General features: G+C 40.1%; 1 protein-coding gene across 1 annotated transcript in view; it reads right to left on the bottom strand.

Annotated features, from left to right (window-relative positions):
- PIP4K2A (phosphatidylinositol-5-phosphate 4-kinase type 2 alpha) overlaps positions 1-14,779 on the bottom strand; it is a 205,812-nt gene that overhangs the window by 86,431 nt on the left and 104,602 nt on the right. The window lies entirely within an intron of this gene.

The raw sequence follows: 14,779 nt of genomic DNA, 5'->3' as shown, positions 1-14,779 counted from the left end.
ACATCAAAGATAGATAGATATATAGACAGACAGAGTACCGCATTTCCCCATGTATAAGGTGCTCCCATGCATAAGACACACCTTAATTTTGGGGCCTGAAATTTGAAAAAAAAAAAGTATTACAGAAAGTTATTGAACACAAGTTTTATTCATCATAAAATTCATACAACTCTCTTCACTGTCAAAAAAGCAGGAGGCCCTGGCCGGTTGGCTCAGCGGTAGAGCGTCGGCCTGGCGTGCGAGGGACCTGGGTTCAATTCCCAGCCAGGGCACATAAGGAGAAGCGCCCATTTGCTTCTTCACCCCCCCCCCCCTCCTTCCTCTCTGTCTCTCTCTTCCCCTCCTGCAGCCAAGGCTCCATTGGAGCAAAGATGGCCCGGGCACTGGGGATGGCTCCTTGGCCGCTGCCCCAGGCACTAGAGTGGCTCTGGTCGTGGCAGAGCGATGCCCCGGAGGGGCAGAGCATCGCCCCCTGGTGGGCAGAGCATCGCCCCTGGTGGGCGTGCCGGGTGGATCCCGGTCGGGCGCATGCGGGAGTCTGTCTGACTGTCTCTCCCCGTTTCCAGCTTCAGAAAAATACAAAAAAAAAAAAAAAAAAAAGCAGGAAATGCAAGTAAAAACACTACAAACACTGTATAAGATGCACCCAGTTTTTAGACTGTTTAGAATGTTTTGAAAAAGAGTGTCTTATACATAGGGGAATATAATAGGTGATGTCCACAAGTCCCATAGTCACAAACCAGAGTATTCCAGAAAGTAAGAGGATGTTTGGCCCTCAATACTACAGGAGAAAGGAGGATAAGAAGTCAAAGATGGTTACGCTTCCACCTTGGTTTGCAGAGAATTATAAAATGATAAAATTAAGTGAGCCTACCGTCTACTCTCTCATTTTGCAGATTTAACGTATCCTGGTCTATCTATACTGCTACCACCGAGCAGTAGCTTGGCACTGAGGTGGAGTGGAGTAGCTACTTCACAGGCATTTGACCTTTCTTCCAGATTGACTTTCATCCTCTATGGCTTCACATTTCCTTTGGGTATTCCTTTTCCCAAAAAATTCTCCCTCCAAACCTCTTGGTTAGGTGAGTAAATAGACTGAATGTACACTTCACCAACCAGAGGATTTACCACTTAAAGGAAGCTTTTAGTTAGTAAAGAAGTTTTTGATAATGTACCCATGAGCATCTATATTATTTTCTCTATAAACATGCTTTATTTTGACTGGTAAAAAAGGCTTACCAGTCACTAATCAGTTTTATCAGAATGCATTAATTATACCATTGCCCAATAATTGAAAGGCCATGTGACTTCCACGACAACTCTCTCCTTTAGCCTGCTACTTTGACATCACACCAACTGAAATAAATCCTTGTCTGTAATTCACATTGATGAGTGACACAGATAATGACAATGACCTACCATCTTGAATAAGGTTGAGTTAATCTTATTTGTTAATTTCTATATTCCACATAGGGCTATGGGCTATGAACTTTCAAACTTCAGGACAAATTTCATGGGTTTCAAAGTCTTCAGTTTAAGAAACTTTTAATGGATTAGGCCGGCATTCTGCCTACCCCAATCATTTTATATGGCCCACCTCAAAATTGGCAACTAAGCTAATAATGGTTTATCACCATATTAACAAAGCATTTAGTTTTCTTTCTTTATAGATACTTACACAGAAAACATACATATATTCTTATATTTATATGTTACATAACACACAAAAGGAAAATAAACAATTTGTGTTAACTATTACTATTTTGAGGGAGAAATAATACACATCTTATAGAAACAAGCATGCATTATGAAATCCAAGTCATTTTTAATTTACAAAGGTAAAAGTGCATTTGGAGTTTATTAAAATTTTATTAGGTTAGTTAATAAACTAAAAGCACTGGTTCTATTATTAAGGGTACATTTAAGCTTCTTTCAAGTTACAAGTATTTAATAAACTCTGACAACAAAAGTGTGATACCACTTTATGCTTGTGAAGTGCTTACTAGTTGTCAAACAAACCACTTTGGCAAATATGTTTTCATTTTCTATATGCACTGACAGTCCTATAGAGCTCATAATCATAAAAATACATTGTAAACATCCCCACAGAGAGAGGCTGTAGGCTAGGTCTCCTGGTGCCCTGCAAGGGGTCTTTTATTTCTATTTATATGGCACTAGTCACTCCCAAAACAGACATGTGAACCAGCTCTGCCTCTCTGCTATCATTGGGCATCAATGTGGACAGCACTGGGCCCAACATTAGACATAAAGTAAAGAAGCTTTGTTGTTCTCTTCTGTGATGAACAGAGGGATTCAAAGATGGCAATGGAGTAGGTAGACGTTCTAACTGCCACTTCCCAGGACCAAATTCATTTTCATTTGTTTTAAGGACATTTTTTATTTCTTCCTTAATCTCATTGTTAACCCATTTGTTATTTAATAACATGCTCTTTAGTCTCCAAGTGTTTGAATGTTTGTCAGTTTTTCAAATGTAGTTGATTTCTAGTTTCATTCCATTGTGATCAGAGAAGCTGTTTGATATGATTTCAATCTTAAATATATTGAGACTTGTTTTGTGTTCTAACATGTGGTCTATCCTAGAGAATGTACCATGAGGACTTGAAAAGAATGTATATTTTGCTGCTTTGGGGTGAAAGGTTCTGAAGATATCTATTAAATTCAGTTGATCTAATGTGTCAATTAAGACTGCTGTTTCTTTGTTAATTTTCTGTCTGGAGGATCTATCTATTGATATTAGTGGGGTATTGCTATCAATCTCACCCTTTATGTCTATTAAAATTTGCTTTATGTATTTAGGTGCTCCTATATTAGGCACCTAGATATTTACATTGGTTATATCCTCCTGTTGAATTGCTCCCTTTATCATTGTGTAGTTCTCTTCTTTATCCCTTACTATATAGTCTTTGTTTTAAAGTCTATTTTGTCAGATATAAGTATTACTACCCCAGCTTCTGTTTTTTATTTTCATTTCCGTGAAATGATAGTAATAGTTAACACAAATTGTTTATTTTCCTTTTGTGTGTTATGTAGCATATATAAATATAAGAATATATGTATGTTTTCTGTGTAAGTATCTATAAAGAAAGAAAACTAAATGCTTTGTTAATATGGTGATAAACCATTATTAGCTTAGTTGCCAATTTTGAGGTGGGCCATATAAAATGATTGGGGTAGGCAGAATGCCGGCCTAATCCATTAAAAGTTTCTTAAACTGAAGACTTTGAAACCCATGAAATTTGTCCTGAAGTTTGAAAGTTCATAGCCCATAGCCCTATGTGGAATATAGAAATTAACAAATAAGATTAACTCAACCTTATTCAAGATGGTAGGTCATTGTCATTATCTGTGTCACTCATCAATGTGAATTACAGACAAGGATTTATTTCAGTTGGTGTGATGTCAAAGTAGCAGGCTAAAGGAGAGAGTTGTTGTGGAAGTCACATGGCCTTTCAATTATTGGGCAATGGTATAATTAATGCATTCTGATAAAACTGATTAGTGACTGGTAAGCCTTTTTTACCAGTCAAAATAAAGCATGTTTATAGAGAAAATAATATAGATGCTCATGGGTACATTATCAAAAACTTCTTTACTAACTAAAAGCTTCCTTTAAGTGGTAAATCCTCTGGTTGGTGAAGTGTACATTCAGTCTATTTACTCACCTAACCAAGAGGTTTGGAGGGAGAATTTTTTGGGAAAAGGAATACCCAAAGGAAATGTGAAGCCATAGAGGATGAAAGTCAATCTGGAAGAAAGGTCAAATGCCTGTGAAGTAGCTACTCCACTCCACCTCAGTGCCAAGCTACTGCTCGGTGGTAGCAGTATAGATAGACCAGGATACGTTAAATCTGCAAAATGAGAGAGTAGACGGTAGGCTCACTTAATTTTATCATTTTATAATTCTCTGCAAACCAAGGTGGAAGCGTAACCATCTTTGACTTCTTATCTCCTTTCTCCTGTAGTATTGAGGGCCAAACATCCTCTTACTTTCTGGAATACTCTGGTTTGTGACTATGGGACTTGTGGACATCACCTATTATATTCCCCTATGTATAAGACACTCTTTTTCAAAACATTCTAAACAGTCTAAAAACTGGGTGCATCTTATACAGTGTTTGTAGTGTTTTTACTTGCATTTCCTGCTTTTTTTTTTTTTTTTTTTTTATTTTTCTGAAGCTGGAAACGGGGAGAGACAGTCAGACAGACTCCCGCATGCGCCCGACCGGGATCCACCCGGCACGCCCACCAGGGGCGATGCTCTGCCCACCAGGGGGCGATGCTCTGCCCCTCCGGGGCATCGCTCTGCCACGACCAGAGCCACTCTAGTGCCTGGGGCAGCGGCCAAGGAGCCATCCCCAGTGCCCGGGCCATCTTTGCTCCAATGGAGCCTTGGCTGCAGGAGGGGAAGAGAGAGACAGAGAGGAAGGAGGGGGGGGGGGTGAAGAAGCAAATGGGCGCAAAATTTATAAAAAACTTGTAAAACTCAATACCAGGAAGGTAAACAATCCAATTAAAAAATGTGCAAAAGAAATGAAGAGACACTTCTCCAAAGAGGACATACAGATGCCAATAGCCAGATGAAAAAATGTTCAATGTCACTAATAATCAGAGAATGCAAATTAAAACCACAATGAGGTATCATCTCACACCAGTCAGAATGGCGCTCATTAACAAATCAATACACAATAAGTGCTGGCGAGGGTATGGAGAAAAGGGAACCCTCCTGCACTGCTGGTGGGAATGCAGAATGTTGCAGCCACTGTGGAAAACAGTATGGAGATTCCTCAAATAATTAAAAATGGAACTGCCCTTTGACCCAGCCATCCCACTTTTAGGAATATATCCTAAGAATACCAAATCACTGATTCAAAAGAAGATATGCACCCTCATGTTTACTGCAGCATTGTTTACAATAGCCAAGATCTGAAAACAGCCCAATGTCCGTCAGTGGACAAGTGGATTAAAAAGCTGTGGTACATATATACTATGGAATATTATGTGACAGAGAAAAAGAAGGAAATCTCACCTTCTGCGATGGCGCGGATGGACCTGAAGATTATTATGCTGGGTGAAATAAGCCAGGCAGAGAAAGACAAATATCATATGATCTCAAATATATGTGGAATCTAATGAACAAAGTGTACTGAGGAACGGAATAGAGGTAGAGACAGGGTCCAGGGACAAGAGGGACAGCTGTCAAAGGGAAGGGGATAAGGGGATGGAATCAGAGAAGGTGAAGGGATTAGTGAAATTACATATACATAACATATAGATACAGATAACAGGACAGAAAATCCTACAGGGAAGGGGGGAGGGAGTTAGGAGAAGGGGGCAAAGGAGGTATAAAAAGGGACACTGGGGTGAGGGTGTTATATTCAGTGGGACACTTGAATCCATGTTAACACACAAATTAAAATTAATAAAAATTTTAAAAATAACATAAAAAAAAAGAAGCTTTGTTGTAAACATCAATAGACAAAATGGCATAGGAGGGGAGGGTGGCTAAAACGTTAACTACAAAGTGCCCAAACGTTCCTGACTGTACCGTAATTCACTTGTTGGGGGCTCTGGACAAGTAGCTCAGTTGGTTAGACCATCATCCCTACCAGCCAAGGTTGTGGTTGCCTCCTGCTGAGGGCCCATATAAGAATCAACCAATGACATCATGAGTGAGTGGAGCAAAAACTGAGGTTCTCTCTCACTCTGTCTCTCTCCTTTTCTCTCCCTCTAAAAATAAAAATTAAAAAAAAAAAAAAAGCATTGGGAGAAAAGAGAGAGGGGAAGAGTGTGGGAAGAGGGGGAAATATTTGTTGACCCAGTGGATGATAAAGGGAGAGGGATGAGGAGAGCCACTGATATACTGGTTCAGCTTAGCTCAACTCACATTAATGCTTACCACTAGTCTTACTGCTGATCCTTGGTGAGCCCCTGCTCAGCATACATTAAACAGTGTAGACACAGTGTCTACCTGATGTTTATAACCAAATGGAGACCATTGTCCCCAATTTCCAGATAAGGGAATTGAGGCTTCTTGGTTAGATTAGATAAACTCATCCAGCCTAAGTCTTAGTCAGTCAGGCAACTCACTTGTGTTTCCTCAAATATAAAGTTCAGGTGGGACTGGTTGACTGTAACATCATTTGGAGCTTCCGAAAGCCTATGAGGAAGATGTGTGGGCACCTGCCTAAGACATCCACCTGAACTTTAAGGCTTCATTGTGTTAAAAATTCTAAAGAATTCCTATTTTAAAAGAGAAATAATAAACTGGAAGTTTAGAATAAATTATTAAATACATGCTGAATTGAATATGTACCATGGTCTACTGCAATTATATCAACTGTGAAAACCTTTATCACTGGAAAGTTATTTTTCTGACATTATTTGTCATTTCAAAAAAGGAAGAATAAATATTCCTCAAAGGTTCATTAAATTTTAATGAATCACAAACATTGTGCTTGCAGGATACAAAATTGATTTCCGAAGCAATTATTTACTAAAGCAAATTGTCTAAGTTTTTCTTTATGAAAAACATGATTCACATACAGTACAGAAAAATTCATGTGGACTTTTCCTTTTAAAATACTAAATGGCCCAACTCAGAAAAGATGTCTTGATTTCTCTCTTCAGCAAAACATTCAAATTTTATCCCAATCAGGTTACTTCGGACAATGTAAAACATAGTTTTTTTCTCCCTCAGATCTTCTGATTGCAATGAATGTTGTCATTCCTTCAGATGTAACACTAAATTCACACTGGCAAGAAAACAAAGTATGCAATTAAGCTGCAAAACTGGGCATAATAAATAGCTACCAGACAAAGAATAAATGAGACCCAGCTGGTAATGGTTCTGAAATTAAGACGAGGTGTACCCACAAAGCCATTTCACACTGAGACATTTAAAAAATTAATTCACTAATTTATATAATTTTAAGTCAAGTAAAGAATATGTCCATAAATTGTGAGACATTATTGGTGCTTGATTTATTCAGATATATTTACCCTAAATACTAGTCCCAGCCTAATGCACAATTAGTAATTAGTTTTCATTCAGCCAACCATACACAAAAAAGGAGCAAAAAACCCAAAACAAAACAAAAAAAGAAAACTCTCAAATATAGTAGACACTGGGATATTTAATCTAATTAGAACAAACAATTCACCACAAATTATTCCACACTTAGATGAAATCGGAGGCGTCCAACAGGGGGTGCAGCTGGGTACAGAGGTTTGAAGGGGAGACGGTGGAGGAACTTTTCCTGGCAGTTTTGACCATCTGGGGTTGAGGCAAGGCAGGAGATGGCCAGAATGGGAATTATTTGAAAAGGCTCATTTAACCTGCCTCAAAATCTCAAGATGCACATTTAGGAGGGCTTACTTTATCTCCCAAACAACATTCCTACCACTTAAATATGAGTGCATCTACTAAAACAGAATTCGGTAATAAAAAAAGGTAGGTAGTAGAAAGATAAACCTAGGAAAGACAGGCACAAAGGATTCAAGACCAATAAGGACCCAGTGAGGGAAACTATAATGCATCACTCGACAAGACTATTATTTTGGGTACCATTTTAACTTTAATTAATTTCTTAGGGAAATCAAACAATAAATATGCCATACCAGATTCCCCAGACTTTACAAGTTTTTCAATTGCTTATGGCTTCTACAAAAGGATCCTGATTTTACAATTTACAAAAGTGACATAAATTCACCATTAATGTTAAAATTCTCTCTCCTTCCCCTTGTATATCAGTGTCTGAAAATGGCACTTACTGGACTCCCCCTAAAAGGAAAATTCCCTTGTGAGTTCTATGGTTGATAAAGCATCAGATTCCTCCCACCAAATAATTTATTTTGAACATTTATGCTGTAGGGTTCATTGGCTCTAGGAAGTGACTGAGCAGAACACTAAAATTACTACTAAGAGCTAAAAGTTGAGGGTATTCCAGAGCTGCTGAAAGGAATCATGGCTAGAAATTCTGGCACCTCTGTCCCTGCTGCACAAGGAGCAGGGGCCATTTATGTGTGTATTCAACTTTCAATGATTCTCTCCAGAGTCACAAAATGGCCTCAGGTGTCTTTCTAATCAGATATTTTATGTAGTGTGACCAACACTCAAGATGTCCACGTCTTTCCACGGTCCTCTCCAGACAGCTGCACTATTCCGGGAGAGGGTAGAGAGTGGGAGTCCGAGGGGAGCAGGGAAACAGAGACACAGTCACTTTAAGGGTTATAATAAGAAACTTCAACAAATTAGGTACACAGAACTGTCCTAATTGGGGGCAATAATTATAACCACCCTGTCCAAAAACCGGGGAGCAGACTTCTAAAAAACTTGTAATACTATTGTCTGGAAAATGGGGATAGCACCATTGACTTCTATACCAGTCCATATTTTACATTGCTATATCAACCATAATGTCCTTAGAACAAAAAATATCATAAAGGCACCATTTTCCCTTATTATTCCACTAATTTCCTTAACAAGTTTGAAGCAGTGGGTGTAGAGAAAAAGATTACCTAAACTGTTTTTATCTGATTTTTACCATGTATTTGATAACCATTTGAAATGTCTTATTCCATATTTTTTTAAAAATTGACTTCATATTTGGATATTTATAACCTTATAATGAATACAGGTTGAAATAATTTTTAAAATTTAAGTATCACTGTGACTCAAGGATGAAGCCCGCACTTAGAATGGAGTGGCTCTCATTACAACTTAAGACTGCCAACTGAATAGCAAATTGAAAGTTCTGAGATTTCCGAGGGGGCGGAGGAGCAAATTAGAGTCAATTATAGAGGTAGGAAAAATAGGCAGTTGAAAATGTTTGCGAAATGTATTTTTATTTGTCTTCAAGCAAGAGCTCAATTTTCTACAGCTGCTCCATCACTATTCATTTTCTAAGACTATTTTTTAAAAGTTAATACCTTTGCATCTGCAGATAAGCCAAATCAGAGATACAAGTACATTTTAATTAAAACCTTCTTTTTGAAATGTGAGCCACCTTCAAATGTCTGGAAAAATAATGCTTTAACAAGGCAAAGCACAAAGGCCTGTCATTTCAGTACCTATTAAACTAAAAGGCCCAAATTATTACACTTAAGGGGTTTTTTCTGTTGAACAGAGATCATTAAGTCAATCTTTTGATTAATGGCTTCTTGACTAAAATTAAAATGTCATCAGAAATATTTAAACTCTTGCTTAGAATCTTTCATTTATGACACAGGCACACACCCTACTATAGACCATCTGTCAAGGTGGAATCTGCAAACTCAGTCAGACTTCTGGTGGGTGTTCCTCCCTGGCTGGCTCTCTGCCAGCCTTATCCAAAAGAGTGAACTCATGTTAAAATTTTACCTTTCATGAACCAAAGAATCTGATATGAAACTTGAAATAAGGCCAAAAATTCACAGGCTAGATCAGAAGTAATACTGGCTTTTTAAAAAAAATTCAAGAAAAATTTTGATGAAAACAAGATCTTACCATGTGAATGTGGTCCATTCATAAGGCCCCAGGGCTCGGAGTCAGGACACCTGTGACTGAAGCTGGTCCGGCCAATTCATCACTGCTTACCCTTGAACTCACTGTTCCAGCTGGCTTGATCCTGCTTTATAATTTTTCAAATGAGTTCATGAAGATACGAGATTGCAAGCGATGTACTGTTTGGCCCAGACAGTGATTTAAAAAATGCCTGAATTAATTACCAATTTTTTTTTCAGCCTTGAAAAAATTTACATACAGATTTGGATTTCTGGCTTCTTTGAAAAAACGGGACAATCTGGCACCCAGCCTGGAAGCACCCATCTGGCGCGGAGCAGCAGCGGGAGTGCACCCTCCAGTTGGACACAAGTCCCACTGTTCCCTGCGGCCTTTGGCCAGGATGACTCTGCTCATTCCAGGGCTTCACCACCACTGGGCTCCAGTGCCTGGCACATGGGAGGTGGTCTCACAAATACCAATAAATCACAAAACTGTCCACAGAGTTGTCTTAATTTTAGAAGAAAGAGATAATCTCATGAAATGTTTTATTTTTTTATGGGTGCAGAAAGGCTTTTTAAGGGATAAAAAGCCCCAGCTCCAATATTCTAATCAAAGACACTGTATGATCTTGGTCCCTTGTTGACACTGAAGGGACACTGAACTGGGATGACAGGCCCGCAGCTGCCTGTCACCAGGAATTCAATCTGTCTTTAGAGGGCATCAGGCTGACGCGCAAGAAGTCAGGATGAGAGACAAACTGTGCTGGAGGTGACATCATTTGCATCTCTGGATCCAGAGCATCCTGAAGCCAACCTGTCTCCTGCCATCTTTCCCAGATACACAAAGCAATCAACCCTTTAGGCAAGTGGAAGTTAGGCTTCTGATATCTCCAGTTGAAGACTTCCAAATACAACACTCAAATACTTAGTAAAGGTTGAATACAGACTTTATTCATGGGGTTGAGGGGGGGCATGGGATGCATGAACCATGATCTAGCAATGACACAACACTCCAAGAAACTAATTTTGAGAGTTTCAAATGAACATATTTTACTTTTTATGTTCAGATACCTAACACACCAAAATAATTTAAGACTTCATGGTGTCTTTCTGTACATTCATCCAGTGAGGACGCCCTAAAAGAACATACAGTGCCCCAAGTGGACTAGGAGAGAGAAATGCCCAGAAGGCACTGGGAGAAGTCAGGCTGACAGCAATTCTGGCAGAAGGTACAAACTCCCAGTGCCCTCTGGGAGTGGGCCCAGCTGGCTATGGAGAAGAAGAGGAGGAACTTGGAGGCGAAATGGCTGCCTCATCGACACTCCCAGACAGGGGTAGTATCTGCTGAAAAATCAATGGGTCAGCCCTGCATTTAAAAAACCAACCAGCCCTGGCCAGTTGGCTCAGTGGTAGAACGTCGGCCTGGCGTGCAGAAGTGCCGGCTTGATTCCCAGCCAGGGCACACAGGAGAAGCACCCATCTGCTTCTCCAGCTCTCCCCCTCTCCTTCCTCTCTGTCTCTCTCTTCCCCTCTCGCAGCCAACGTTCCATTGGAACACAGTTGGCCTGGGCGCTGGGGATGGCTCTGTGGCCTCTGCCTCAGGTGCTAGAGTGGCTCTGGTTGCAACAGAGTGACGCCCTAGATGGGCAGAGCATCGCCCCCTGGTGGGCGTGCCGGGTGGATCCCAGTAGGGCGTATGCAGGAGTCTGTCTGACTGACTCCCCATTTCCAACTTCAGAAAAATACAAAAAAAAAAAAAAAAAACCCAACCACTTACACATGACCAGTAAACTCTACAACATGATGGAAAAGGGTTGGGCATGTATAGTTCAGCATCCAAAAAAAAAAAAAAAAAAAAAAAGATTTCTTCTGCATACTTCATAGTTGAGATCTAGATTAAGATTCCAGAAGAAAAGCACTGAGTTCCTGACTTGGTTTAGATTGGACTTCTGTTTTTCTTTCCATGAACAGGGCAGAGGGGCAGCTGCTATTCGGCACAAGAAAGAACAGCATGAGGAAGGTTTACACAGCTCTCCTGCAGACCTGTTCTAGGTGATGAATGGACCATGCATTTCATTTCTATCTCCTTCCCTTCCAGAAACCCTCCTAAAATGACAACAAAGGAAGTTAGAGTTGGAAAAAACAAAGCTGGCAAAGAAAATTGGTGAGCAGACACAAAAGAGGAGAAATTTCAAAGGATTTTTAAAATAGAAAAAAATAAAGGATTGTTAACTGATATAAGAGGAGAGAAAGTGGCCCCCAAGGCCCGTGGCCAGTCTGCTCTTGCAGATGCAGAATGTGTACCTGGAGTTTGGCAGGAGAATGTGTGTCGCCTGTGGCTGACCACTGTGCCCATGGGAGACAGAGAATTGATTTTTTTGAGAACTGAGCCAGAGCTGCTTCAGAGTTGGGGACAGCAGGCACAGCCAGGGTCCGGTCGAGGCACAGGAGGTATGGAAATCTCTCTCACCTCGTGGACTCGGCACCTACCCTCTGCTCTGTTGCAGCCACACCTGTGGCCACTCCTGGCAGGGATACATGAATATTCTTTTCAGAAGAAAGGGCACTAGAAAAAACTCCACCAGTGGGCAACACCAGAGAAGCTGGACTGCTCCCAACTGCCCCCAGGTCACAGCCCACTGGGTCAACAAGCATTGTCACTCCTCGTTCCCAGAGCTTGTGCCCTGTTTCCAGGCATCTCGTTCTGAAACTTGAAACCTGAGTGGACAGCAATGGACTGCTAGACGAGTAAGGAGAGCCCCAATACAAAGGAGAAGAACTGAAACAGACATCATTCTTTCCAGTGATATTTACCATCACACAATACTACATTACCAAATTCAGGACTTCAAAAAGTACTCAAAATCACTGAAACATAGTAAGGTCAATGCTATTATTTTAAGCAAAAGCTGTGTATTATTCAACCAAAAGAAGGAATAAGAAGAGAAATAAAAAGGAACAGGAGAGCTATAGCATCACCTATCATAGCAGAAAGTCCACAGATCATACCTACAATAGACATTCATAGACAATAGTCTAAGCCTGTCACCTAGAAATATAGGGGTAAGTACCTGGCGAAATTACTGTTAAATATATTTGTGTGCTAATATCGAAAGTTTTCCAAGAAATAGTATGATGTGAAAGAAAGCAAGATGTGTCCAATATACTCCCATTTATGTTTCAGAGAAAATGATACATTCATATATTTGTATATGAAACTTACAGAAAGTACATAAAAGCTGAAGGAACAGGTTTGGGGGTGTGGGGCAGAACTGAAGTTTCTCACATGTTATTACTGTAATAATAACGGAGGGAAAATTAAAGTACTCATGAAGCAACTAACTCAGGGGCATGTCACAGACCTCTGAGCAATGGTCCCTAACATGTAGTGCATGCTCTCCAACAAGAAGATAGAATTTCTATTTATTTTATATCTAAGAAAATCAACCTTTGCAAAATTTACTATACAGTTTGACATATGGCCTAATCAGTCCATATGTCAGTCATATATTGTAAGGGAGATGACCTGGAGAAACAGTAGGAACTCCACGACCTGGAGGCGCTGGTGGCAGAAACACCGTGCCTTTTCCACACCCAGTGTATTGCAATGGATTGCAGGTTACGTGTGCCCAGCTGAGTAGATTTACAGAGCATACCATCTGGTTTTAACATCTGGTTTTAATTAACCCTCACAAAACAGACACGTGTTTAAAAGGATGCCTAAACAGAAACCACAGACTGAAGTTAATAACTAAAAATACAAGCACCAGTTAACAAGGCTATGGCAGAGCTAACAGAGAGCTGAACTCCTGCTGTGTTCTCTCTATTGACCACGTGATGAGGTCAAAGAATTGATGATTTAATAAAAAATGACAAGAACAGTTCAAAACAACAGAAATTATTGAGGAGATTATCTAAAATGTGGTCTCCCATCCACTTTGGCTGATGGATATAAATGTACTCCCCTAAGTGTATGTTGTGCTGTGAGATGTTAATTGATGAGAGTATGGAGCTATCAAAATGGGCAGGTCATTTAAAAAATAAGCACTCAGCTAGAAGACAAACATCTATAACTTTTCCAATGATGTTTTAACATCATGTAATACTAAACTACCAAAGTTAGTATTCCACTTTTGTATTTTTCCGAAGCAAGAAGGGAGGAGGAGGAGGGACAGACAGACTCCCACATGCGCCAGACTGGTATCCACCTGGCATGCCCACCAGGGGGCGATGCTCTGCCCATCTGGGGCGTTACTCTGCTGCAACTGGAATCATTCCAGCGCCTGAGGCAGAGGCCATGGAGCCATCCTCAGTGCCTGGGCCAACTTTGCTCCAATGGAGCCTTGGCTGCAGGAGGGGAAGAGGGAGATAGAGAGAAAGGAGAGGGGGGATGAGTGGAGAAGCAGATGGGTGCTTCTCCTGTGTGCCCTGGCCGGGAATCAAACCCAGACTTCCACATGCCAGGCCAATGCTTTACTGCTGAGCAAACCGGCCAGGGCCAACATCTTACTAATTTAATGATTGGTGTCTTTCTATGTTCCTTTAATAGCAAAAACACTAAAACCACACACCACCTGTTATTCCAAGGTATTATCTAAGGTAAAATTGACAAAAGTATATGAAAACTGACATGGCACCAAATTCAAATAAATTCCTCTGTCAGCAAATACTGGCAGACACACAGAACATACAGGTCAATATCTGAAGACTAGGAGTTCAGAACAAACAGTATAGCCTGGGAAATTAGCTTTATAGTTGCATCTAAGTGTCAATTTTCCCTGCCTCTGGTAATTGTTAAATTATTCCATATATTCAAAGAAGTAGGGTGGGAGGCTGGACAGAAAAGAAGAAGGGAATTAAGTACAAACTTCCTGTTACAAAATAAGTCATGGATGTAATGTATTGCATAGAGAACGGAGTTAATAGTATCATTAACTATGAACAGTGACACATGGTTACTAGACTTATGTGGTGATCAGTTTGTAGGGTATGTAAATATTGAATCGCTATGATGTACACATGAAACTAATATAATATTATATGTTGCGTGTCAACTAGAATTAAAAATAAATTTAAAAACAAAGAACTACTCTATATGGTTGAGAGGGAAGCAGATCCAAGTACTTTAAAAAGTTGTGGAATTTAAGATGAGTCATGCGCTTGTCCTTTGCAAAAGCACAAGTGCTCCCAATCTGTGCCCCTCTACAGGGGTCCAAGGTGCTGTCAGCAGTGAGCTCTTTAGCAGCAAAGAAATAAACACATTTTAAGCTTTCTTTCA

Source organism: Saccopteryx bilineata, chromosome 5, assembly GCF_036850765.1.
Source record: "Saccopteryx bilineata isolate mSacBil1 chromosome 5, mSacBil1_pri_phased_curated, whole genome shotgun sequence".
Classification (NCBI taxonomy): domain Eukaryota; kingdom Metazoa; phylum Chordata; class Mammalia; order Chiroptera; family Emballonuridae; genus Saccopteryx; species Saccopteryx bilineata.
The sequence above is the reverse complement of the archived record's forward strand: the minus strand, read 5'-3'. Positions and strand labels throughout refer to the sequence as shown.